This window comes from Pygoscelis adeliae, unplaced genomic scaffold (assembly GCF_000699105.1).
Source record: "Pygoscelis adeliae isolate BGI_AS28 unplaced genomic scaffold, ASM69910v1 Scaffold463, whole genome shotgun sequence".
Classification (NCBI taxonomy): domain Eukaryota; kingdom Metazoa; phylum Chordata; class Aves; order Sphenisciformes; family Spheniscidae; genus Pygoscelis; species Pygoscelis adeliae.
The window spans coordinates 919493-944052 of NW_008824471.1; the positions used below are offsets into that span (position 1 = coordinate 919493).

General features: G+C 37.0%; 1 protein-coding gene across 1 annotated transcript in view; it reads right to left on the reverse strand.

The window, feature by feature from the left end:
• Window positions 1-24560, reverse strand: part of AKT3 (v-akt murine thymoma viral oncogene homolog 3) — a 143874-nt gene that overhangs the window by 101521 nt on the left and 17793 nt on the right. The window lies entirely within an intron of this gene.

Below are 24560 nucleotides of genomic sequence, written 5' to 3' on the forward strand. Positions count from 1 at the left end.
GGGTAGGGGTGTTTCTTTTCACAAATTACGGCCACTTCTTACTTTTTTTTTTTTTTTTTAATTTTTACTTCAAAAAAAATTTGCATCCTAAAGCTTTTCTCAGTCTCTCCATTATGTAACAGTTCTTTAGGAAACCGCCAGCTACCCTGACAACTGGGATGTTTTGCCAGAGTGGCTTTGTCTAAATCCTAAAGCAGTACTTGGCTATGCGCTGAGCCCAGTGGCTGCCTGTGATCTGAATGCCAATTAAGAGTGCTGCCCCTCTTGTCTGACAAGGCAGAGACTTAAAGGTCTATCTGAGGTCAGCAAACTGTCTGGGCTACTTTTGTGAGCTTAAGAGACTGAGAAACACAGCCAACAACACGGTCCTTTCCTTTAAGTGTCACACTGGGCAAAGAGCGTTTCACGTACAATTGTCATTGCATTTTATTTAAAGCAGAAATAAATACATTCTTCGTGTTTTGCTTCTGTTCCCTGCATCACCAATGAAATTCAACCCCCTAGCGGACAGGTAGGGATGAAGACTAAACTGCTTGTACTTTAAAATCAATCCAATAAACATACATATCCAAAATTCAATTCACAAGATTACAAAAAATTAATAGCAAAATACAGAATGTGTCCGGTTTGGCATATGCACTCTAACTCTGGTGTACTGGATCTACACTATTTGATTCTCCAGCCTTCCTTCGAGTCCCCATTCAAGCGAGCCCTGTATCGTATACTTAAATCTTCTATTTTTTGTTGCAGATCGCAAGAAATATTGCAGCAGGCCAGAAAGTGCTCAAAAATGCTCTTTGCCCAGATTTATTACAAACACCTTGAAATTCTCTTTTTTTGACACTTACATCAGATTTTTTAAGATGGTAATGGATATAGAATCCATCAACATCAGCAGTTATGAAGAAGCAGTAACTTCCTTTCCAATGTTTCACATCATTTCTACTTTTGGAGGTAGACACATAATTATCTGCTAGCTACACAAAATGTTACCTTATTTTCTTTCTTGCTATTGTTTTTTATGTAAACAGTGAAATCTTACTTTGTTTTATGAGCTCTACAACGCATGCCAACTTTTTTGTAAATATTTAGCTAAAGCTATGAGCTGAGACAATTTTCTAATCTAAGAAACCGTATCATTTACATTCCGAGTTTTACCACCTTTCCGTTGTAATTGGTGATTTAAGCTTCAGTTCTTTTCATGGGAAATGGCAGTTTAAACACTCGGAATTCTTCACATCAGCATCTTTCATTAACCCCAGAAGGAAAGGACGCCTTGCTTTCCAGTTTTCAGGATGATGAAGACCGAAGACAACTACATTTCGCATGAGATATTATTCTACTCTTTTCATGAATGTTTAGTGAGAACCTGCATTACTGGGTATTTACCATACTGAACTCCAAGAGATGAGATGAAGAACAATTGTAACGTATCTACTGATTGTTACAAGGGGTTTTGATTTTAGACATTACAGTTCAAAAATTAACGAAAAAGTGCAAAGTTGCTCATCAACTTGTCAGATAAAACCACAAACTAAAGAGAGTTGAGAGAACAGCTTTGCTGAACCCAAGGCTAAATCTCCCACTGAGAAAGGCTGCTAATATGTTTTGGAACTTGCAAACTATTCCTTGTATAGCTATATTAAGAAAAGAACTTTCAGTGATATATTTTTGGCATATGATCTTGAGGGGGAGGCTGCTTTTTTATTTTATTTTACCTACAGTAATTCATTCATTCTGAATGCTACTGTGAGCAAGAGGGAGAACCGATACGGAGTAACAGTTACGTAATTGATAAAACAAAATTGTGTGATATTCATAAATATATAGATGTATATTTAAAGCTGCATTAAAAACACTGAAATGAGAACTAGGTTATAGAGCTGTATCTTTTTAAGGAAAGAATTTAATAAAGCATATCTTGTATTTTTTTCAATCCATCACCTTCATTACAATATCTTAATTTTCCTCATATTTCAAAGTGTTCACTCCAACTCCTGGCCAGAAAGGGCATTTCACAGATACATCCCTACACAAAATTTATACAAAACTCACTGAAAATATTCCCAAATCTTCCTCCCAACTTTTTAAGTCAGAACCCCACTACTTCAGCCACAGATTTCTACAAAACATGGTATGCACGTCTCGCATCAGTGAGCTCCTCTCTGAAGCCTCTAGCTTTGATATGACACATCTCCAACTTCTGTTCACTCTTCCACGCTCACAGGCTGTTGAGGTCTTGTGGAAATCTTCCCTCCTAACGAAGTGCTGAGCAAAACGCTTCTTAGGTTAGTGTTGTACAAGAAACCTCAGATCTCACAGAACAGCAACTGAAAATGCATCATCATTAACGTCAATAGTGGCTTGGGGCCAAGACATCAAATTTCCATTACGTACAACTGAGGCATTTTCTACCCCAAATAAGCATTATGACCTTCCAAAGTGATCAAGAAGGCCTTGTGTGACCATGGAAAAATAACCCTTTATCTGATGAACCTTGTAAAGAGCAGGAATAAGTTAATGAAAAAAAATAAAATCAGGAAACCCTGCACCAATTTGTGACCCCAAGTATTCAAAGTCTTCAGCCATGCTTTCAGTCCTGCTGACAGGCACATGCCTGACACCCCAAGCAACATGCACCTCCAGGCTCGCAGTCAGCTGATGAATCACTGCCTGATGGCACTGGAAGACAAACTCCCAGAAGAAGAAGAAAGTCAAAGCTTCCTCCACAGTTTGAGGTAATCGCTTCAGTTCCCCAGTGCTCTTGTCTTGGGGTGAATTCCCCATGATTTTCAGAGAAGTGAATTCTCAAAGTTTTGCAGCTTCTGTGTTAGACCAAGACTGCACTACTAATTTATCTTATCAGCCACTTGATTGCTGGCCAGCATCAGGAATAGCCATATATTAAGTGAAACCTGTTAAGAACAATACCATGGTAAAATTAATTGCTCATTTTGATTTCTCTCTTTTGTCTTCTCTCCCAGTATCCATGCAGCATCACAGTGGTCACAAGGGAAACAATTTTACATATTGACATCACTGACAACACTCTCAATACACGGCCACAGCCTCCACATCCGCTACCAGACAAAATCATTGTGCTCAGCACTACGCAGCAGCAGTTGGAACACGTAACAATTTCAAAAGGATACCAACCAGCAAAGTATCAGCTGGTGTCTGAAATACAGAGAGGCCACGCAGGTTTGACAAAGTCTCACAGTTACAGTACATTTTACTTTAAAAAAAAAAAGCAAACCAGATTTTTACATATTTTGGGATACCTATTGTGATAAATATTTATATCTTCAGCACAGCAGAGTAGCAGTTTGCTATGTGGAATATAAATTGTGTAAGTAAGCCACCTCCTCTAGGCAACTTCATCTGGATTCACTCTTTTAGGAATTAAGAAAAAATGCATTTTCTCAAACTCTTTTTTTCTTCCTCAGTTCTCCAGTCTGTGTCATCCTGTAATTCTATTTCAAGCCCTGTTCTTATATTTCAACCTCCTTTCATTCACTTCATGTAAGTGCAGAGCTACTGTACTTTCAACAATTTTAACAACTGCCTCTAAAACAAACCCCCAAACTCATTCAAGCCTATAAACTTCTTAAGTAGACTTTACAGAACAAATTTCTGGAACATTAAAAGCCCATGTGCTAAGTTTTCTTCCAATGTGAAGAAGTCCACTTCATGAATCTTTAAAAAACAATTGCAAAGACAGAGAATGTCCTTGACACAATGTATGCTGTATGTACGAGCACAACGATCCCCTCAGATTTTGGTTTCACAACTGAATCACATTCACTGTCTTTTGCTAAAAGCTTTGGATATGACAAGGAAAAAAAAAAAAAAGGAAAAGTACCAAGAAAAAAAGATTGTCCAAAGGTGTGTTTCAGCATCCTGGACCGTTGCAAGGTTTTGAGATCAGGTGAGAACGTCCTACATGCCTTGACAAGCAAATTCCGTAACTGTCCATTACTGATCATCACTGCTCCTTTCTGATAACTCCTGACCTTTTTACAGCAGCCCGTATGTGTACACTCACTGTCTCCTCCTCAGACAACTCTGACTTTAAAAGGATTCTAATTACTATAAGTTTACAAGTTTAATCATATTTTTGAGAACTTTCACCCAAGTGGCTGTGCCAGAAAAGCATGGCTATAAACTTCTTTAGGTTTATATGTTAATACAGGAAATCAGGAGGAGTGCTTTATTAAGTCTCTTCCTGCTAAAAGACGAATGAGTTAAGCAATGTAAAAGGTAACAGCTCTCCTTCAAAGCAAATACTCTTTGGTGTCTTGACTATCCTTTCAAACCTTTGGCCTTTGTGAAAGGATGGTCTGCCTTTGCATTTGTTTACATGTGTTGATACTTCAAGAAATGCTACCTAGGCAGATTTTCCTGAGCAATTCTGATTTCCTCTGCACTCTTCCAATTGTAATATGGCTTAAAGAAATTCTAATTTGAGTTCCAAAAGAGATCCAGAAAAACTGCAAACCAAAAATCTCGACACCTGAATCGAGTAAATTAGTATCAACTATTCTCAAGAACAGAATTAGTGGGCAGACAAATAAGTATGGAAAAACTGTCAAAACAGCCTCTGTAAAAAGAAATTACACCTCAGCAACCCGAGGGTTCTTTTTAAAGAGTTAATAAGCATTTAGATCAGAAAAAAATCCAATTGATATAGACTGTGTAGGTTTCCAAACAACACTGAACAACATCCTTAACTAAAAAAACTAAACTTCCACAGCACAAAAGGGATGTACCTCACAATAAATAAAACAAATACAATAAATAAAACCAATCAGGGTCAGAAAACAGGCATCAAAAAGGCAGAGTAAATGGTCAGTTTTCACAATGAAAAGCAAGGTCATCAGTGGAGACCTGCAGTGATCTACCCTTGGGTCCAACATAGTCATAAATGACCAGTAAAAGAAGGTAAGAGGTGGTGAACCAAAGCTGGTGATCATACAAAGAAGTTCAGGCTAGTAAAGAGGAAAGCCAACTGTGAAGAACTCCAGAAGGACTTAACATCTTTCCCTGTTCTTTATACTCTTCCCTAGCGTCAAATGTTAGCTACTATCAGAGACAGGATATGCGTTAAGAGTATAGCACCACTGCTGCTATTCTTACTTCCTTGTTAATTTTCAGGAGAACAGGACACATCTGTAGATATAACCGAACTGAGTCAATAGTAAGCTCCTGACTGAGTTCATTCATGCATGCGTTCCAGGACTTCCACTGTCACAAGATCTCGCTTAGAGACCATTCGTGTTTGCTTCTAAGTGGCTTCTCCTGAATGATGCTTCTAGGCAGGAGTCTTCTATTCAATACCAAAACATTTTGGAGATTCTTTCTCAAATTCTGGTCTCTACCTACATGAAGATCTCTAAACCCTTGGACACGGAGGCCAAGTCTCTCAAAAATTAGAATTAGTGTTTTAACTTTTGGACACAGGTACTGTAACCATGAGTACTGTTTATTTCAAGGATAGGTGGACAGATGAAAGGTCATCTTCCTGTGTGAATGCTAGCTCTCACATATTGTTTCACTGAAAGCTGGCCACACTTAGAATCATAGAATCATTAAGGTTGGAAAAGACCTCTAAGATCATCGAGTCCAACCGTCAACCCAACACCACCATGCCCACTAAACCATGTCCCTAAACACCTCATCTACACGTCTTTTAAATACCTCCAGGGATGGTGACTCAACCACTTCCCTGGGCAGCCTGTTCCAATGTTTAACCACTCCTTCAGTAAAGAAATTTTTAAGCCATATTTGCTTCAAAATGCAATTTCCAAATTAAATCAGGTACCCAACTTCCACATTTGTTTTATCAAGTGGGCAGTTACAAAGAGACCAAAAATATTCTGGTACATAGCAGAACGTATAATCTACAGATGATATGGATTTCAGTATCTGACCGATACAAGAATATCCTTGCAAAAAATACATATTGGGTGGGGGTAGAAAACCACTGGTACTTTTAGCATTGAAAAAGAACCTCTGCAGTTTCATTTTATTGATGAGTAATTTTCTATCCATAGAGTGCCAGTATAAATATAATCACCTTTATAAATGACTAGGAGCACAGTTATAATTAGTAATATATTCCCCCTTCTAGATTTTTAGGTCTTTTTCCTAAAATTCTTGACTTCATCTTCCTACGAAGGGGCACCATTATTTGAGAAACTCCCTGATTATCAGGGGCTGATCCCAGGAAAGCAGGACATTGATAATCTTGACTTTGAAGGAGTACAGGATCATAAGAGTAACAGAAAGGGAAGAGAACTGAGCATGTAAACAGATGTTAGAAAATTCAGTATATGAATGTGAAAGAGACTATTTAGCACATTTTACATCTAAACAAGTATTTGCAGTGGAAGAGTGAGAGTAGTGGGACAAAAAAAAATTTTACCGAATGAAAAAAAAAAAAAAATTACAAGAGGCAGGTTTGGGAGCTCAGGCAACAAAAAACACTTTTGAACAGAAACAGAGTTCCACTGGAAGTAAAGTGCTTAAATAACCATGCTAAATGGTACTTCCTTACTAAGCACATTCAGCAAGTATACACAAGCATTTCAAGCCACCTCCTTCCAAATCAATTAGCCTGATTTTTTTTTTTTAAACTTTATACTCTTACAGCCTTTTTACATTGATAGAAGCAGTTGAGAAAAGGAAGTAACAACTCTGCCACCACATACGTAGAGAGTCTTGCCAGACATCAAACACCAAGAGTACAAAGTCTCTTCTTACACTTCTGTGAAGAAAAATCCCAAGTGACATCTACTGTAAACATCCTTCTCTGGTCATCTGGACCGCAGACTGCACGGGTGCTAAACAAGATGCTGGACATACTCCTCCCTTGTGTGCTGATTACCTACACTAACTGCCACACCTTATGCATGTTACTTTGACAGACCAACAAGTCTGGACTTCTTGGGCAACCAAGAAGTAACCACTACCCAATTTCTTTGGACAATTAAAATTAGAAATAATTTTCCAAAACTACACCTAGTAAACAACTTTAAGGCTTTGATTTATCAAAATTCAGGCAGTTTCATTCTGAAGGGAAAAATAAATATGTAATACATATATATAATATATATTACATATATAAATAATTACATATATATGCATAAAGTATATACATCATATATATTAGATATATAAATATATAATTACATATATGTATATACTTTATGCATCCTCTTAAACACATTTACATTTTAAAAGCTCTTTGAGTTCTGTATTGGTTTACCTATTATATTTTTGTCAAATAAATGGAATATTCATATTTCATTTATATACTTAAATTATAAGTCTTGTATCTGCATTTTGAAACTTTTTTTTTTTTCTTCATAATGCAAATCAATTCCTTTAAGTTACCTTGGGCTTTTCAGAGAAGAATATGTCAAGATTGTTCAACCCCTCTACCTTCCTCCTTCACAGCATAACCACCATCGATTTCTGGAAGAAAATCTGAGAGTGCTAAAGGGCAGTGTCACCATATTCAAAAGTATGACAGAGCAGACAGAAGCGTGGCTGTCACCATCTCCTTGAACAGGAGAAACCTCAGCAGGCTGAGCCAATTCCCATGTTGCTTAGAGAGAGTCTTGCCACTGATTTCGCTGAAGTTGAATATAAGTTGATACAAGTTGACTCAAGTCACTTATTTCTCAGGAATTAGGGGAAGCTACATTGTCATACAATTGTACAAAAACATTACAGAAAACCTTCTGTCAAAAAGCTCTAATAACTAGGCTTTGAAATTTGACTTGGAACTTGCAGTTTGCCAGGGGATTCACCTGATGTCAGAGATGTCTGTAAGAAGTGCCACCCAAATGTGATGAATATTTTAAAAATTAAATAAATAAATAAATCTCTATCTCACTTCATACCTGCTAAGATAAGACTTGTTAAGTCTGGCAGCCCAATTCTCCAAAGGCTTGTTACGCAGAACATTTTCTCTCCCCTGATGCAGGGACTGACCAGGTCATTTCCTGCAATTGCTCCTTCTGACAATCAGTTTTCTGCAACAGTGCCAGGCAACTGAATGAGAGCACAGAGGCTCCTTCTTGCACTCCAAATATTACCTTTAATGATGTCCAGGTAGCATAGAGATTAAGGAAGCAGTCCACATGGAGTAATTCAGGTTGGGACAAATGCATTGCAGAATTCTGAATATGGGGCAATGGGGCAGCAGGAGATAAAAAGCACAAGGTGGCAAGAATGGGCAAGCGGATGGCTAGAAAGTTTAGGAGTTGAGAGAAATTCAAAATAGTCACAGAAACGAGCTGGGAGCACGGAGCAAGAGCTGGGACTCACAATAGTCTGAGAAGACAAAGAGAAAGAAGAGGGCCAGATCTGGAAGGTGTTAAGTGCAAATGAACAGCAGCAGGACAACCAAAAGAGAAGAACATGAATATAGAAGGAAAGGGAAGGTGGGGTTAAGTAGAATGGGAAAGAAAAGTGAGTGCAAGGTCAGAAAGTACATCTCCCAAAAAGACCCGAACTTAGGGGTCCGGAGTTGTTACATTCTTCTGGCAGCATACAGCTGTGAAAACCGCTGGAAGCAGTGTTTCATTCCCCGCTAGTAGCTAGTTCTCATTACAGATAAGAGCTTGTTACAGCTACCAATTACGTGTTTCAAGTGCAGATGTGTCTGTTCTAACCCAAACTGAGAGATGATATAACTCCACATGATATAATTATTTTTCAGTTGGCTTTTAAATAGGAAATCACATCCAAAGCAAACTCCTTTAAAAGGCTGGCTAGTTAGTTACTAAGTTAAGTATTCAAAAAGTTTAAAAAACGCCAGAACTAAAGCTGACTACGCAGGCTTAATTTCAGGTACATACACATTAGCGTGGCAACTCTATTCCTGTCACTGAGCAAGAAGCTACTCAGTATTTCCTCTACTCTTTATTTAGGAGTTGGCCCCAACTCCATTTCCTATTGTCTATTCAGATACAAATTCTCCAGCAGATACACTGAATTTAAGAACCCTTACACACAGTTACTTATTAGAAAGCCTACCTTGTATGCATATTAAATATAGTCTTAATTTTATGTGTATATATTTGACAGTGAATTTTCCATGTTACATTACTATTTACCTACATTTTAATTAATGTTTTTATTTCAAAGAGTAACTGTTGGCACACCATATTTTTTCTTGCATTTCTGTACCTAGAGATCTCCCCAGAAAAAAAAACACACCCCAAAAAAACAAAACCAAACCAAAACAAAAAACCCCGAACTCAGTGGCAACTGCAATAACAGTATTCACTCACAGTATCAAATAACTGACAACTGTAAAACAACAGAAATTGCTCCAGCTCATACATCATCTAAAATACATGAGTGTAGCTTTCACAGTGTTGAACTGCTGAGGTAAACCTAAAAAGAAAACGGACAATTTCCTTTATTTATTTTCGGCAATTGCATATTTTTTCAACAGGTAGCAAAGAGCTGGAACATAAAAATTCCTGTAATTTTTTTGAAAATGCAGTACAAAACTTGCAAATGGTTATCACATTCCACCCCCAGCCCCAAGAAAAACCCCAAACCACAGAAAAATTATAAACACAGATCTGTTCCTCAATGAGAAATGTCATATGCCAAATGTGATATTTTAACATTTGAATGTTTGGAATTATTTCAATACTGAAAGCTGAAAGACTGTTTTAAAGAGAAAACAAACAAATGAATACAAAAATCATGCTTTCTGCTATTCTGAATTCCTTAAAAAAAAAAAAAAAAAAAAGGCAGTATGGGGTTCATATCAGGCAAATGAAGTTTATGCTGTGATCTAACACCTCTAACAAAGTGATCCGCAACAGAACAGGAATTTATTCTAAATTATGTCAGTCTCCCATATGAAACTATGAGGATCTTTCTTTCACGTCTCTTTCCGTAAACTACTGCTGGCTCTGTACGTTATAGAATGTAACTGGTCTGATGTACATTCTTAATACACTATCTTCCTAAACAAATGCAGAGGGCAAATTTGTTTCTTCTAACAACTGACTTTGTATACCTCTTTTTTTTTTTTTCATTAGTTTCGTAACTTAGGAAGACTAAATAATGCTCAACTGAACATTCAAAGTTCTAGGTAGAAAACAATGTTTTGTCAGAAGTGTTTTTACAATGTTTCCACTCAGAAGAGAAGCTGCAGGGAAAGCACACCAGTAGTAGGATGGGGGGGGTCTGGTGGTGACTCATTTTAAATGTGATTCATCAAGATTTTCCTCCCTCCTATGATTTATACACAGCTATCAGAAACCAGTAAGAGAAACCCAACCTTTCACTGTAGCATATTCTTTGTGTTCTCTATACAGTATGCTTTTATTACCAGCCCTTAAAAAAAATTGGTTTTATCATTTGATCAAGATACCATAGTGTTTTGCAGTAAAATGGTATCTGGTGAAGAAAGAAATTTATCAGAATGGTGTCTTTTATCTGGCTGATGTATAATCAATGATCCTCCCTCTACAGATGGCTATGAAAGCATTCAAAAATGCTCAGATGTGAGAGTTCATCATGTGCCACAAGATGTGCTTTTTTTTTTTGCTTTTTTTTTTTTTTTAATTAGATTTTTAACACACACCCTTCTCCCTGATCACTAGTCCCCTTCAGGGCTTCAGTGATTTTTAACAATAAATAACTAAATATGTGAATAGCTGGAGTCCTGACCTCATCACATCTGGCACTACAGTTTATGCATAGCAAGTATACTATTGATGATTTCAGATGCGAATATTCCAGAATTAAACACACCTACTTGTAGGCAAACAGGCTAATATAAAAAACATACAAATGTCACTTGTAGGCAAGCAGGCTAAAACAAAAATATACAAATGTCTCATGTATACAGCATATCAGGCTTATCAGGATTGAACATAACTGCTTTAAGTCTTCCTCCTCACCCACATCCCTTTACCTGTATTGTCAACAGGTACTCAACCACCTTCTGCTATTGAAAGAGTAACTTATTCACAAAGTTAATTTTATTTAGACAAAATTATCAATTAAAGATTACAGAAATATTTCTGATTTAACAAAAAGCAGAATCATCAAGTGTTAAACCAAGTAAGACTTCTTGACTTTAAACTGCTTCCACTTACTTCCATCTGTGATCATGCTCTTAATGCTTCAGTGATATGCAGAAATCAATATTTAACTAAATAAATAATTTGATCAGCTGGACGGTTTTCAGGGGAGGTAGGCTGTGAGAAACTTAACTCTTATCTGAAATTTACTATCTCCATTAAAAATACTTCCGTGAGTAATTCTTAGTACGTGTTATAAGTGCCAGGCATAACTAAAGGAAAGCAAACAGCAAAACTCAATTTCATGGGTAGAAATTATGATTTGGTTCTCTTCTCTAGCCAAAGAGCCTGCCAGAAAATATCATCTGAGCATCTTATACAAAAAAGCAAGAAACATATTAAAGCTCCCTTTTTACAAAAATTACCTAAAAGAAAAAAGAAATTTAATCAATGTAAGAAAGAAAGTCCAAACGACATTGTGCATAGTGCTAGACATCTTGGCTGCGTGAAAATGGCACTCCCAGTCTTATCTTTCTCGGGCTGTTTTCCCCTCCACTAATACCAAGACACAATTCTCCATTTACTCCTTCCAAGCAATAGGAGATTTTCTCTCTCTCTCTAAGTATCAGCACAGATTTTTCACTCTCCTGTAAGAAAAGGATGGCCACATTCAAGTAATAATCGTTAGCATTCTTCTCGTAACAGTTAAAAGCCCTTCTTCATTCTGTAGCCACAGTTATAGACTGTACGACCAGGCTTCAAAAATGAAGCTGCAGCTACTATGAATTCAGATTCTGTGATGATCCAGCATCATCTCCAGCAATGCAAAACTGATGAGCAATAGAGTTTCTTTAGAACCAAGTTAATTGTCATTTTATAGCAATAAAACCCCCACATCTTTCATTTCATTTGATACTGAAATACAGACAAAAGCATGACTTGCAAAAAAATTCTTACTCAACTCAGAATACAATTCCCACGCATACTTAGCCCCCATCAACATGCATCCTTTACCTTCTCTCACCACAAACAGCAGCTTTCTCGTGCATCCTTTACTTTCTCCAACCTCCCACCCCCAAAAAACACTTTTCTCCTTCCATTTTGTTCCTCATTTTTACCCGAAACATTTTTATTTCCTTCCTCATTTGTGTGTCACTATCACTAAATCACATATTGGGTTGCTCATTCCACTTGTTGACACTGAAATAATAAAGTTTGAAGTTTGGTCTAAATTATAATAATAGATAAATGAAATTTAGAACTAGGTAAAGCTTCTGATTACTTTTATTACAAAAGAAAACATTTATTTCTTCCAATACAATCTTTACATACAGCCTCCTAAGGAACAGCAGAACCGCCTCTCATGAAACACGATACAGTTTATTATAGCTTTGTAGACTGAATAAGAAATTGTTCCAAAAATACCTCTGTCCTCCTTTTTATGACATAATAAATTACAATAGCTTATTAAAGTAAGTTTCAATGTATTACATATAGGGGGAGCAACACGCATTTTCTACCAATCTTTCAAAAATGCTTTCACTCCTACTTTTGAGGACACGCACCTAAACATCAGCAGCAAGCTTCACGTTTTACAAAATACAGGCCAAAATGTAGGTAAACTCAATTAATGCTACCAAAATCAGAAGGCTATGACAAAGAGAGACTGTCTGCCTCTGTAAATTTCACCAAGGCACAGCACTGTGGTAGTAATATTTTTTAAATTTCTTACAAACATACAAAGAATCCTATTTCATGCACAACGGAAAATAAGAGGAGCTTAAATCATAGTAACAAAGAACCACTAATAGAAGAAGTGAAAAACTGGAAAGTCTATATTTAACTTGGTGCTCAGTCATTAGAAAGGTGCCCCATAACGACCATATGTTACTCAAATATGTTATCACACCTACAATTTCATCATATGTCTCCCAAGAAATTAATTAGCTCTAACTTTTTCAACTTTGACAAAAATGTCTGCAGTAAGTCAGATTACTAGCTGTTGCAAATGTTTCGAAATTCAAAGCTTGCCTCAGCTTTTATTTAACCTTTTAATTACAATCATTGAATAACATTTGGAAGGCAGATGTTCCTTTTTTTGCATATGTAGTTAATAATAAAAAAGACCATTTAGTTTAAATTGATATTACTTTTTCAACTACAAAAATGCTAAAAAGACAGTCGTCGTTTTACACAGCAAAGAATAGACACATCAGCAACATTAAAATACCAGTTACCTTAAGTGGACGTGGAATAACCTAAAGAGAATGAATTCCAATAAAGATCACATAGTATGATTCATTTACACAAAAGACTGGGAGCAGATTAGGACTCTCAGCTGATCCGAATATACTGAAGCAATACAGAAGACCTCAACTTTCAACTGCCACCTCAGTTCACAAAAACCAGCGAGAATTATGTTCAAGATTAACACGGGCATGATGAGAATTGATTCATTCCATGTCTTGGAACCAAATAAAATATAAGTGGAAAAGCGACAAGGACACGGCACCAAAAAGCAATGATATATAACGTAATCTGACAGTACACATTAAACTACCATCCCAGCAGTGGGGGTCAAGCCTATCTCACAACAAACCACAACAAACAGTCTTGGTAGATGTCATTCACAAAGCTGATTTATTTTGTTGTGATAGTTACAGAAGATCTGCAAAAGTTATTCCAACAACTTTTTAAGTCTAAAAATTATCCAATAAATCATTACCTATGGAAGAAATACTAACATAGTTATTTTAATACAGGCATACAGACAAATTCTAAATGTTCTTACCGCAAAACACTCTGAAGTTTCAGTCTTGATATCAACAAAAATTAATAAAAACCAAATTAATTTTACAATCTATACTTTATCAACTCTTTAAAAATATTAGGCACATCAGTATAGAGCTCTTTGAAGAAAATTAGTACTTCATCGTAAAATCATCGAACATATGAAAATAAAGAGGTTACATCACTGTTGAAGGCTTACATTTAAGAGTTTCTTGAGGAATGACTCCATAAAACTATTAACCTTCCACAGAATTAACAACTAAAGGTTCAATGAACAATCAAGACTTTCAATAAAAAGGGTGGAACAGTAATGTTTTGACCAACTTTTTCTTAAGGTAGCATGATGTAACATGTCACCATAAAAAATAAAACAAGTAACTCAATACTTGATTATTTTCTCGTCCAACCTTAGAGGAAGGTTCCTATCACTTCACCCACTGTCAAAACTACCTTTTATTACAAGAATGTGAATTTAACCATGCACATACATGCATAAGCACACATATGGAAACACTAAAATGGAATAAATTTTTGAATAGGTCTGAAGATAGCTATGTTATTCCTGTCATTGTCTACAACTGTTACAAACCTAAGCTATCAAAGTTAAGCCAAAACTTAAGATAAACCCAGTCTTTTTACTCTGTTTTTTTTTTTTTGGGGGGGGGGGGAGTAATCACATTATCACATTTAACAAACCCTAACTCCGTGTGCAATGATATCATAACTGAATTAAAAATGAGACAGAGTGAAAGAACAAAAATGTGTGTCCCAAAAGGAAAAATAATTTGAAAGCTCATTTGGGTCTACATATTTTCAAATACTTTAATCCAGCAGCTACAGCTATTTGAAAGCATTCATTCAACTGCCTTTGTATACCTTTATGCTTATTTCATTCTAACTTTCCACAAGATTTTCCGTATGCTGGAATTGCTGGAAACATAAATTATTGATGTGGATGCTGAACTTTAATTCTATCTTCCTCTATTTTTCTCTAGAAATATGTCTATATTCCTACTTAAAGAATAAGGTGTCACTGTGCAGGATTTCTAAGTAAATCTACTACTGTATAGTCGGGTATACAAAATATAATGGGCCAACTGTAGTAAAACATGATCACATCCAAATATAATTTATATAGCGTCAAACATACAGGGACAATATGAGACTACAAAATTGACTTTAAAATAAACATTCAAAATATTTACAACATAAAAAGAAAATTCATGAGTGAAAATCCATGAGTACAGCTGTACTATAAATAAAATATGAAAAAATCATACATTAAAAATTAAAAGAAAAATACTGTCTAGATAAGCTCTCTAAAACCAGCAAACCATTACTATTGCCCACCCCATAACTCATTCAGTCCTACATTATAATTCCAAGTAGCTTTTCTACACAACTTCTGCATTGAAACTAAATCAAAATGCAAGTTTCGTCTTTGTCTAGAACAAATCTAGAAAATATTAGATTTAGAAATGTTGCTGTGGTGTCTTAGGGAAGCTACAGTTCAGCCAACATATGCTCCAATTTTCTCTTTGAGATAGCTTCTGCAGCAGAATTGCATTTTTCATAAGGCAGCGAAATGGATGAGCAAAAGAGGCAAATGAGGTGAAGTACAGGAAACAGTTTTGCCGGAAAGCCTGGCCAACAACAGAGACCAAGGAAATTAGGTCTTCAAAAAACAACTCTATTTCTTTCCCCTATACCTTTTAAAACCAGCAGCTGATATCATCTAAGTGTGACAAAAAGCAGGCATCTCTGATACATTCCCATAAAACTTGTGAAAGCGGACACCCATGTCAAAGGGAGGGAGAGATGTGTAACCAGTTGGGCAGGAGGAAAATCCCCCCCCAGTAGAAGATGATATATTATCGGACAACAGAAGACTCTGCACAGGAGAGGTCGAACGCAGGCGCAAATGCAGGAACAAGCTTTAAACCAGCCACAGGTGACGGTGGCGAACAAGCCTGCAGGGAGCCGAGCCCCATCCACTGCAGCCCCCGGGGGCTCTGCAGGCCACCCCAGCCCGCTCCACCCAGCCCCTGAAGACACTTAGAGCCCATAATGATTTGGGGGTAACTGTCCTCAACACCAAAAGCCAAACTAACTGGACCATCTGCAGGCAGCACTTCAGCATAAGCAGACTACTGATTTTTGAAAGTGTTCATCCCATGTGTTGCGCTTAGGAAAAAAAAGTCTTTCCAATCTAAAAAAAGACTGCAATGAAAATCACGCACCTATGCACATTTCTACTTGAAATGTAAAACTGAGTTCACGGTATTTTTCTAATAAGCAGTCTCCAAACACTTCAGTACAGATATAAAGACAGGAAGGTTGCTTCCCTGTCCTCAATGGACAGGTGTTGATTCACGTCTCCTTAGGAATGTTCTAAAAAAGCAGATGACACCTCACTCTGATAGAAATCATACCTACCTTACACAGGCATGTTTTATGTCCTTAAAGTGCTTTGAAGGTAACACAGAAATAGCTGTATTACATTAAAGAAAAAAAAAAGATATCCTTTTAACAAACATTTTTAAACCGAAGTTTTGTGCGCTAGGAATATCTATGTATTTTTAAAAAGCAAATTTTAATGCTTACCACCATCACCTAGCTCCCTTTTTTTGAGGTCAGCCACACAGAGAGGCGCAACAAAAGCCAAAGAAAATCAATTGTGATTCAGACTGCTGTAAGTATATGAACATGCAAACCAAAGTTGGTATGCAAGCCACGTGTTTTAAATGGTAGCACAAAATTTTGTTTGGTATTCTCAAGCAACAATCCTTATACTTCTGCATCAGTGATCTTACGACAACCATTAGTAAATATTGTCCAGCTTTTTAGTGGCCAAAGACCTTTTTCATATTAGTAACTTCAATTAACCATTTTTATATTTCTAATGAATACATGTTAAAATAGATTTTCTATTAAGATATGGAATATACTTTTATATTATATGCAATCCCTCCAAAGTCTTCACATGTTCTCTGATTTTATTTAAAAAAAAAAAGAAAAACCAACAAAAAACGAGTTCCTTCACTACAAATGCCGATGAATTCACCTTTCTTGCACTCCCACAAGATCCATGTGCCAGTGTGGATTTATCTGAAAGGAAAATGCCAGTCCATCATAAGAAACATTTTCAGGAAACGTTTTTCACCTCACTCTGGAAATCAAGATCCTTGAGCACAAAGTCCTGTAGAAATTATTCGTGTCTCTTTCAACCCTAACCAACAAAATCCAAGAAAACCCCAAGAAAAACCCCACAAGATACCACGCCATTATCAGCATAGCAGAAGGATGCCTACAAAGGGAGGAAACAAACCCAGGAACACTTACCCTGCTCAACAAGTACTGAGCACCTTACGCACCAATCCATGCGGTTGTTCCCCTTTTCCCCAGGGAAGCCACCATTCTTCCAGTGTCTCTGACCACAGCACCGTAACTCCTAACAAATACAGAGCACTGAGAAGAGAGGATTCCGCTGTGCTTGAAGGCCAGGGGAATATGGGTATTACCAGGAGTTTTGCTAAAGACAACCCAGAGTTCTCCCGAGTGCGGGGGCAAAATGACACATTTCACCAAAAAGTTTCTGAAACTGCCCCAGTTAAACTCTCCAGATGTAATTCCTTTTGTAGCAATCAGACTTTACTTGTTATTTCATTTCCTAATCAAAACAACACAGACAAAAATAATTTGCTTACTGACGACACTTTTTTCTTAAAAACTGTCTTTTTAATGCTCTTCCTCTCCCACTTTCATTGCATTGAAATAGCGCCTGACATCAGAAAGCAGCTGTGCTGCACACACCCCACCACAGCACCACAACTGCACGAAGAGCCTTCCAGCCTCCCTATGAAAAGCTGAAACCTAATTAGGATGCTTAAGATAGCATTATGGATATTGCAAACGATAAATAAGTAACCCAAACATATAAGCTATCACAAACGCAATGGATAATTTTTTAATCTTTTTCATCTAAAAATATTCTTGTGTTCCTACATATTGCAGAGAAAACAATTGATGCCACTTGAAAAAATGCTTGCTTTTCTATTTTGCACCTGCACTCTTCTGCTGTGAAAGTGTGTTTCACAACAAGATTTTTATCACCAGCTCTCGAGGTGAGTTGAATTAGAGTAAGAGTATTTCTGGAAAACAGACCACCAATACACTGCGAGATTCCTTTGTGGATATAAGTAAGCAATAAAACGTCATCTTCAAATTTTTAAGAATATTTTATGGTTTTGTCTGTATTCCATAATTTTGCAATTATGTGAAAAGCAGACTTAAAAATACTTTTCCATTTTCAACATTGAAGAAATTATGCGTATAACTATTCACATAACTTTGTAATTTTGTGAGTAAGCTACATAAGCATAATTCTATATTGTTTGAAGGCAGACCCTAACTCCTTATTTAGGCACCTCAATATTTAGAGACATTCCAACGTGACATTCCACAAAAGTTAATACATCCAGCAGGGGAGCAGTATCTTCAGAAAAACAGGGAGCCCTACCCTTAGGGATGTAAAATTCTGGTATTGGTGTTTCAACATCCTGGTGACTAGACAGAGGGGAGAAAGAGAGAGAGAGAGAACACAAAATGCATTACCGAACAAAGATTTTACTAATTCAGGTAGAATAACAGCAGGAGCCTGGTAAAAACGACAGGCCCGATCCATCAGACTTATCTCATTTTAAAGTTCTCTGACCAGCCACCAGCACAGGTCACCTACACAGAGTTCAAGCAAAACACTGCCGAGGTGCAGGGCTCTACACAACTCCTCTATCCATGAGGTGCACCAGCCACAGGCAGGAGGCATCCCTAAGAAGCCCCAAGGAAGCCACTACCAATCTGAAGGCAGAGTCTACGCTCGTTTGCAAGGTCAAGGCCTTTGTTCAGTCTTCTACTACTATGTTTCAGCCTAAAACCAATCTTAAAGTATGTATATTTAAAATGCAGTGCCATATTAGCTTGGAATCTATAATTTTAAGACGAAATTACCACTGTAAGAAGTAAGGCTGTAACAGACCAGAGCAATGCACTGGCAGCGATTCAAATTCATCTCAACAGGGCTCAGCACAGACATCAAAGACCCGTACAGGCAAAACCTCCCGCAGAACATAAGCATTCAATTACATGATATAGTGACATTACAGAGTTTGATTTAACTACTACAGGCTTTCATATTTTTATCTACGTGGTGTTTCGCTGTACATGTAAAACATTAAGATATGCTCACAGTTTCACATATAACAATACTACAAATTTCTACAGGAGCTCTCAGGTATTTAAACATAATTCCTGCCTGGTCTTAGAAGCCTCATTTCAATGTCTGAAGCTTGATAACGAACTTCTTAAATGTATCGACTAGCAAATTTTTATTACTACAGATATATTAAATATTTAAGAGTTATATTCAGTTTCCCTTATACTCCCTTAATGCAGTGCAAGTCACAATTTGCATTTCTGATGTGAACCACTATGATTTTACTCACAGGTCTTTATTTGTGTCCTTCTTCCCCACCCCAGACATCGATGGCTGGAGTTGCAAGCATTACCTCCTATCTGTGTCTATCACCACACTTCTGTCAGGTTTCAAGTAAGTCTTCCAAATCTAATAGCAACGAAGCAACGAGTCAAGGTACTACAGCACAACTATGAAAATATTTCTCTGTACAAGGACCGCATTCATAGTCCAGACATTTGAACCAAACCACAAAGGATCTTTGGGATATGAAAAAACAAGTAAATATTTGAAAATATGATTTACTTTCCAATTTGTAATTTGTGCAAGTGTACTAATTCACAAACACATCCCCAATATTCCATTAAGCAAACATTACCTTATAGAAGGGAATAACAAAATGCAGCTCTTCCCATAGGTGCATTTTCTGAAGAAATCATACCTATCAAAATGAGTTCTAAAAGTAGAAAAGGCAAAATTTGCTACTTCAAAGTTAAAGTGAATTAGGCTAGGATTCAAAATCGCTCCAGTATCACCATCTTACACTACTTCAGTGATGGTTTATGTATCAATGCACTTATAAACCGCAGAAAAAAATCTACAATGTTAAACTGCAAGAAAAGACTATTCAAGTAATAATTCAGGTTAGTTTTTTTCATCCAGAAAAAAGTTATTTACGCAACGTACAGTCAAACCACACATTAAAAAGAAGTATCCGTATCATCATCTAGATTGCTGAGAACAATGCCAACTGTGTCACTGGACACTCATATCGAATAAAAACGATTTTATTTCAAAATAAGTTTATGAAAATTTAAAAATACAGTATGACCAAAGTTCACAGCCCCATTTCTTCTATTCCCTTGTTTCATGCTTCTTGGAGAAGGGACTTCAAAATTCAGAAGTAGGTTTCAGAAAGCTGATTCACACTCCAAAACATTTGACACATTTGGAAAAGCATAATTTAGCTGATTATGGAGTCCTTATTGTGTCTGGCAGCACAAACAAAGCATCCAGCTACATCCACAGGTAAGAATAAAACAGACAAACTTTTTTAGGCTACTTGCAGCAACTGAAAACACATTTCTAAGTGTTTAAGAGCTGTAAGAACAAAAAATGGAAAAGGAATTGACTATTTTACACAGAACAAATGAAATAAAAATCTCTGCTGGCTAGCTGTCTCAAATTTAAAAAAAGGAAATTTAAAAAAAAAATCAAAAAAGGGAGAAATAATGATCAGCTGTTGGAAAAATAGCTTTAATGAGCACTTGTAGCAACACATTAAAACACCCAATTTGCTTAATAAGTAGGGAATGTGAGTCTAAAACTACAAAAGGAGTGTGAAATGCCATGCTACAACAAAAACTGTATCAGAAGAGGACAGAGTGCACTGAATTTAAGTAGAATTCTACGTGGAAATGTACAGTAACTTCCCAGGAAAAGTACACCAAACTTCGTATCTCCAGAAAGCACTACACAGCACTTCCCACCTCCAAATAATCCAAGCCCTCAAATGTAAGTGCTTACCAACGTATCATGTCAGAAGTCCTAGGTGATGGAGATCAGGGAAAGCTGGGGGCTGGGAGTGGTGGGAGCGAGAAGGGAAATCAGAACAAACATCTATCAGAAACAGTGTTTACTGTTGGCTACATGTTCCCAGGTACCCATGTATTAGGGCAGCCGTGATCAGCAAGTTAAACCTGAGTGGCCTAACCGCAGGTTTTGGAGCTTCTCTTGTCACTGGCTGGAAGGTTAGAAAAGCAAAAGGAGTGTCAGTGGGACAGGCCCTCCCTGCTGGGGGCTGGAATCCCAAACATTTCTGTAGATACCCAAAAGCTGGAGCTGTGAACTTAACGGCAAAAATTACTGCTTTATGGGAAAAACTGTTTCTTTTTAAAAAAAAACAAAATAATATCTCCACATTAAGGTTTCATCTGCTGTGCAAATTCCTGCTAATGTAGCTGCCTTGTTGGAGAAAAGCTTACCCACCTTTTACTAGGGCAGAACCTGGAGGAATCCTCCTTCACTGAGGGATTTGTTCTGGGTTGTAAGAAGATTATCTCCTCTTCAGTGTCCTCAGGTACTACAGTCAGTCCGTCGCTGACTGCTAAATGGAGCAAGGTGAACTACTGTGCTACAGCAGCCAGCCACGTGTGACTGCTCTCCTAGGAATTACCTTGCTTGAGCTCTAAAATATGAGGTGTCTGACAGAGATGTCAGTGAGAAGACTGCCTGCATGTTTCCCAAAAAAGAGAGGTGTATCTCCTAAACATTCAGGATACGTGCAGGGAACTTGTATCACAATAACATTTAGGAACATGGACATACTGGGTGCTCCCTACTCTATTTTGTTAGAGGCAAGAGAAAGGGAAGGAGGGAAACACTTCAGAAACTTATTTCCTGTATAACCACATTTACAAGCTGCTGGTACAAAAGGACCAGCCAAGGAGATTACAGCACCAGAAAGGCTCGCCTAGATCATCAAGTCCACTCCCAAGCCTATCGCAAAATTGCAGCAGAGAGCCCTTTTTTGCAAACAAACCGGGCGGGGGGGAAGAGGGGGGTGGACCCCCCAAAAAAACACACCCACACACCAAAGAAAAACGGCAGATAAATTGCCATTTTCTCTTTAAAAATAGCACTAGTGCAGGCTTGAAAGGAAACCCCTCAAACAGTAGTAAATGCACTGAAATAACATCCCACCTAAGCACAGCTCCACTTTCAAAGACATTTTGTAAGCCTCACACGATGTATGAATCTATTAAAAATACCTTATAGTAAGGGTCACAAGTAAAGACCATCTAATCTTTCATCCGAACAAGAGGTCTATGGTGATCACTGGTCAAAGATTTTGCACGTTGCTCAGGGTATCTTCATCACCTCTGATAATTCAGAATATCGCTGTATTTATTTTCCTCAGGTGAAATCAGTATGCTTTATATAAGCAAACAGAAACTGATTTTTTTTTCCAGAGAGTAAAACATCACAAAAGTATGTTATTTTGATTTAAAAAGGTCATCTCTCTCTTTAGAAAAGACTAAAGATTACTAAAACATCCCAAACAGAAACAAAAGATTAAAAAAAAACACAAACAGTTAAGCACTATTTCCAACTGTTTATAATACATTAAAACAAACAAACAAAAAATCCTTAGCAAAAAAGCCAGTGGCAAATTTAAATGTAATAGGATGTGTTAATAAAAGATAAGATTATAACACTACCACAGTTGATGGAAATCAACAGATTAAAAAAAGTATTTGAGTATTATTCATCCAGCTTCACAGAATAAACAAAATATTCTGGATCACTCTGATGTCACCACTCATTAAAAGCCAATCTAACTAATCTTGCCTCAGATTTTTCCCCCCCCCCCAACATTTTAAATGATGGAAAGAAGAATAATTCTCCACTTCTTATTTCTTTGAATTCTGTTTTTATTGATCAGTGAGTTGAATGTCACAGACACACTGAAGAGATGATTTATTTGGGTATAATGAAAAAAGCTATTTATCTTTAGCATCAACAAAAAATAAAACCACCACAGAACAGTTAATACATCTCAAAAAAATAAGAAAAAACAACTTTCAAGGAAGGATGTTCTTAGCAAATCAGCTACAGAACAATGAAGAGCAAGACAAATATTTCAAAAGGTAAAAAAAATTAATAATCCGGTTACAAATCAGTCACGTATGGAGACAACCAGACAGCAAGAGTTTTTTTAGAAAACTAGTCCAGATTTAGAAATTTGATTGTCTTTGAAAAAATCTGGGAGGAACAAACAATGCAATGATGTTATGAAAGAGACAATTATCATAAGAGACAAATATAATTATGCTACATATTAACAAAGATTTTGTATGTAAATGAAGGGAAAAAACTAAAACAAGAATTTATTCCTCTCTATCAGGCAAAGATAAAAGCTCTGAAATATCACCATTTACAAATTTTGAGCACTACCAAATTAAGAAGGGAAAAAAAAAAAAGCTAAATTGAGACAAGTCCTGAGAGAACAAGACAACTGTATAAGGTTTCTTCTTTGTTTGTTTGTAAGAAAATACCAAGTTTGAAGTACAGTTAAAATAACTGGCTAGGCTTAGCCTAGAACAGAGAATATGGTAGGGAATAAGGGGGAGGGCAGAATATAATAATCTTAAAATATGCGAGTCTCATAAGGAGGACAGTGATTAATTGCGCTTCACATCTACAGATGGCAGTACAAAAACTGATCAGCAGGGAAATTTAGATTACATATTGTTAGAAAGTTGGTCCAAATAAAGTTTGCTAAGTTGCAGAACAACTTCATGTGGGAAGGTCGCTAGAGCTTTCAAGAACACCCCAGACAAACATCATGCAAGGGCTTTTTTCGGTTTTGACTCAGCATCAAAATGGGGGACAGACAACTAACACTCAAAATCTCTTCCAACACTACATTTTTAAGTCCAATAAAAATGTATCAATACATAATCTAAGTTGGCAGCCGTGTTGGAAACACAGGCCAGTATTTTTGAAGTTAACTAGTTATTTTGGTAGGTAATTTGCAACATAAGGACAGCTGTACTAGTTCACCTAGCTCAGTGAGGTTAATGAGGAAGTGATATACTTTTCCATTTTCTTATTAAGACTCATGTATCCGCACTGCAACTGTCCATTTGTTCAATAAACATTTTTTTTTATACACAGGAAGCACTCTTTCATCATCATAAGTACAATCTTGACAACAGTCATGGATCACCTTCAAACATTATAAAGTTAAAGATTACCTAGATTTTAAGAAAAGTGGGTTTGGAGGGGAATTTCTAATTTGTTTTTAATTGGACATGAGTTACACTCCTTATTCCACTCAGTTTTACTGGGGAAAATATGGAGCACCTCTCATTCCACCTGGATCTTCAACTAGACCAAGTGGATTTGTTCACAAAGGAAGAGTCCGAGTCACATCATCTCCAGCCTGGCAAGAGAAACAGCTACAAGAAGCAGCGAGCCCTCTCTGAACTTTAACCAGAATCCTAAGCTGAATTAAAATAAAAAGGTGCCTTTATCCATACACCTCCTCTCATATTCCAACCCAGTGCTCTAGTTCCCCAGCTCGGGAAGAAGTCAGCTCGCTCCTATCTGCTTGTGGCTGCCCAACATGGTTATTCATCTTAGCCTTAACTACAGGTGACAGTTTCTGGGAGGAGGGAGTGACTACATTCAGCAGTACACCCAAAGGAAAGTGGAAGGAAATGCCAGTCTTCCTT